The sequence below is a fragment of the Apteryx mantelli genome, chromosome 3 (genome assembly GCF_036417845.1).
Source record: "Apteryx mantelli isolate bAptMan1 chromosome 3, bAptMan1.hap1, whole genome shotgun sequence".
Taxonomy (NCBI): domain Eukaryota; kingdom Metazoa; phylum Chordata; class Aves; order Apterygiformes; family Apterygidae; genus Apteryx; species Apteryx mantelli.
In genome coordinates, this window is record NC_089980.1 from 10,958,274 (window position 1) to 10,962,562 (window position 4,289).

The window sequence follows — 4,289 nt, forward strand, 5'->3', positions numbered from 1 at the left end:
TGCTAGTTTGTATTCCCCTTTTTCTTTGGTCTGATCACCAACTTTTGTGCCAGAGATGCATGGTGCAGAAAACAAGGCAGCAGCAATGGGAAGGGGAGCAGAGGCAGTGAGGAACATCTTTGTGACTAATTGCCGAGTAGCATCTCCTCAGAATTAACATAATCTTTGAAAGGGTCCCATACGTTTGAGGCTGACTGTGTATGTATGTTAATCAGCTTCAAATTATAATCAGGATATTAGAACACAACTTTGCTAAGGAAACAGATGAGGAGATCAGCAAATATTCAGCAGTGAGCACAAGAGAGAGCTCTGGAGAGGAGAGTGATTCCCATCAGCTCCTGGCTGGCCAGTCCTTGCCCGGGGGAGGGAAGGAGACATTGTGGCAGGCCCACTGAGGGCACTGTGCGGACAGGACTTGTCCTTCACATCTGAGGAGCCTAGCAGCAGGGCTGCATCGCTTCTGGGTCCCTCCAGCAACACCACCAACCTGCAATGCAAAATGGATGTTGTTTGCATAAGCTCCCGGTGCATATATTGCTGTGACTGGTGAGAAGGCTTCTCTCCTGTGAGCCCACGACGCGAGCAGTGCAGGTATGGAGCATCAAGCAGCAGAGAGGTGTGACCAATTCAGCTTTTCTGCCCAGCAGCAGCAGGCTGATGCCAGCTGGTCACAACTGAAGCACTGATCTGCCTCCCCCCCTCCTCCAGTCAGGAGGTCTCTTCTTTCATGGGACCCATCCAGCAGCCCCCATAGCACAGCCCACGGTGCCCACAGACATGCAGCCACACAGACTGGGTGCACATGCTCTGCACGCTTACTGGGCTCTGCCGGCAGTGGCAGCTACATGCAGCCTCTCTCACATGTGCTTACCTTACATGCATGACAGAGATGATGCTAATAACTTAACCCTCAGTTTCCTCTTGCTTTCCACCAAGTCCTTTCCTTTGGCACATCCTGGAGGCTTTTGCATAGGAAAAAAGAGCAGCTGTAGAAGCAGTTAACAAGATATTAATTAAAACTAGATTGTGATAGAGAAGACAAGCAAAGTCACTCCCAAACTCCTGTTTCTCAGCATCTGTCTTTAAGGATCATTTTATTTATAACTAGAAAAGTTACCTGGGAGCTAAACCTCTATTGCTGGGGAGCTAAAGTCATCAGTAACATTTAGGTTCCGTTTCAGCTGCTTGACATGGAGTATTCCCCTTGGAAATCCAGAAAGCAGCTGCATTACATTACATATGTTTTTTTTATACAGATAATCAAAATGTAGTATTTGGGCACTGACCTGCTTGATTTTTACTTTTTAGCATTCTCTCCCTTCCCCCTCCCATCATGCACCTGTGAAGTACAAAATACATTCACCCTCCAGTTCTATGCTTTTTAAATCCTGATAGAGCACTTGAAGTTGGTAAGTGAACTGTGCTAGGCTGGGGCATGTTTTCCAAAGGGGAAAAAAAACCCTGATATAATTTGGTTTTATAGCTGACTTTTCATCATTGTTTCAAGCATGAAAGATTCAACAGCGGCTGCATAAAACTTCAGAGGCACAAGCCTTTGACACGCTGTCAAGCAGCTTTCCTTTTCTCCATGTCATACACACTGCAGCCACAAATCTCTCCCCGGCAATCCTAGGTGAGGATTATGAAGGTTATTAGGAAGAGCTGAAAGAGTTGAGGTTTAAAGAGTTATTAAAAGTACCTATGTATTTCAGCAATAGAAAAAAAGGGGTCAGCTGCCTCCAGTTATTTCAGGCTCTTCATGAACAGCCCGATTTGTGCTGCTGATTTTTGTCTCTCTCCACTCTGATCTTTTTGGCTGGATATTTCCACCTCAAATTCCAAGCGAGGAAACTGTCATGAGCAAGGTCTAGTAACAGAAAGCATTGAAACAAAAAAACCCAAAACAACAACAAAAAGTATTAGCAATCTGCTTCAAACACATGCACAGAAGCTGAGCAGAGCACATGGTTTTCTGAAAAGCCAGTTGTGCTACTTAGAGTATGAACTCAGCACGAGGAAGCTACATGGCAAAAAAACAAAAACAAAAAACCCACACACTTATTGTGTCCTGCCACGCCCCCCTCCCCCCTTTAAAAAAAAAAAACAAAAAACATTCAACTGCAGTTGTCTGAGACAGTCTCATGGCCATGAATGAATTTTTTTAATCATCCATAAAGGCTTTAGCTGTAAAACAGGGACACCAAGAATTCTCTAAGCAATTGACCTGCCCAAGGTTGCACAAGGAGAGGAGATTAAAAAAAAAAAAAAATAACAGCAGTTTCTTCCTCAAAGTCTTGGAAGTTAATACTGAGGATTGTTATTGTGATCTTTTAAACTGGAAAATGATGTTTAGGCTCCACTGCCAATATTTAAGGGGAAACTTGCCCTTTTGGAATAAACTCTAATGCAATCCAGAAGGAGCACATCAGGGTAACAAAGGGATGGGAGAGAGATAAGAGTAACAGCAGTCATAAGTCAATGAAATAGGCCTAGTTGTCCACACAAGATTGGCAGACAAGTGTTTTCATACACATAATCATGTGCAGGCAGACAGATATTCAGATCCCCAAAAGCTGAGCTTATCCAAGAGAAATATATGATAGGACTGGGTAATGCCCTCCGAATGCCTTAAATTTCATCGCTCTCAGGATTTAAAGTGACCTCTGTGGAACCCAGACAATGATGAAAGATCAAATCAAACAAGCTTTCCCCAACTAATCCTTTGAGAAGTCAATGAGACTGTATGCTCACCATTTGCATGATTACTTTTTTGTGTGCTAGTACTCTCACTTCTTTCTCAGTATTTAATTATCAGATACCTAAATGAACTTCTCAGGATAAAGCTACAACCCAAAAATTATTCACAAAAAAGAGCTGTTGAATAGCATTTAACACAGACACTATCCATTTGGAGATAATCCCCAATCAGCGAAAGTCATTGACTAAATTATACATGGTTAATTATTCACCAAACTCTCTCCACACAACTTGCTCCCTCCCCCCCCCGCCTTTGACAAATTCTTAAAAATCAAAATGCTGATCACAGCCCAACAGTTTATACAGCCTCTCGCCTTGATTTCTCCCTTCCAATTTCTTCCCTCAGGTTCTTTAGTAAGCAAACCCTTCTGGTTCAGTAATTTGACGAACCAGTGAAATTTTTAGTTGCAATTATATAACTGCTGCAAGGCATTCCAGTCAGCAGGAATGCCATCCAGGAGATTCACGGCTGTAAAAACGCATAAACGGCAGCCGTTCCCTACCATAGGACTTTTACTGGATATGCAGTCTGTGGATCTGAAAGCTTTGATTTATTGGAGTGAGAGGCAGTGTTAAAACACTGTCAGGCTTCTGGAGCTACTGAGATATTAGACTGCTCCATTCACGTACGTACATCATGCTCACGAAAAGCACGGGAATCTGGTAGGCTATAAATTAGAAGATCCTGGAGGTGTGGGGTGGGAGGAGGAATAGTGAGTGTAAACTTAGTTTGTGATCAGCTTTAAATCCTAAGAAATATTAAACATAATCTGACCATTTCACGGCTTACATCTTCTTTTTCATAGCATTCCTTTATTTATAACTCTCCAGCAGAAACGCAGACCCACAGTCCCCCACTCCTGGCTTACAGCCACTTGGGCCAGCAGGGCCTCCCTGCTCTGTTGAACTCTTACTGCCACATACCTCCTTTGGAAATCACTTATTAAGATGTAGATCTGACTTTTTTTTAATTCTGATATGAAGGCCTTACTTATAGGAGGTGCTGTTTTAGCTAACAAGGCCCTGCACCCAGCTGTGACTCTGTTTTGCTCTCTTTTCCACCAACTCCCATAATCTCACTTTTTGAGAGATCTCTTCTGGCAAGAGAAATGAGCTCTTTTCCCACTCACTTTTTCCTGGGGATCTGCCTAGTTTATACTGTTGTTACAATGGCTCCCTAACTATTGAAGAGTGAACTGCCACCACCAAACTCATGCTGCACAGATTTCTAACCTGAAACAGCCTTCAGTCACTGATGACAGTTTGCATTAGATCCTATGATCTAAGGCTTTATAGACTGTTTTCAGTCCTGACCCAGCCCCATAATTTACTCCATGTCTGCTACCCTACTTCTGGAATATAAGATTATGTGTAATATTCTGCACCTTCCTCAACCTAATTCTGTTTGCAGGTGATTTTCTTCTGCATTGATTCAGTGCAATTAATCTGAAAAGAGCCTGCCTTTGTTTTTCCCTCATATTCTGTGCCCAAATGTAGAACTGCTGAAATTCCCTGCTTTCCCCTCTTCACCT

General features: G+C 43.0%; 1 long non-coding RNA gene across 1 annotated transcript; it reads right to left on the minus strand.

The window, feature by feature from the left end:
* Positions 1 to 351: 351 nt before the first annotated feature.
* LOC106498791 (uncharacterized) lies at positions 352 to 1,757 on the minus strand. The gene is made up of 3 exons (XR_001295044.1): positions 1,700 to 1,757; positions 872 to 986; positions 352 to 487 (listed from the first exon to the last, which is right to left on the minus strand). It is a non-coding gene; the product is annotated as an uncharacterized lncRNA (long non-coding RNA).
* Positions 1,758 to 4,289: the final 2,532 nt, after the last annotated feature.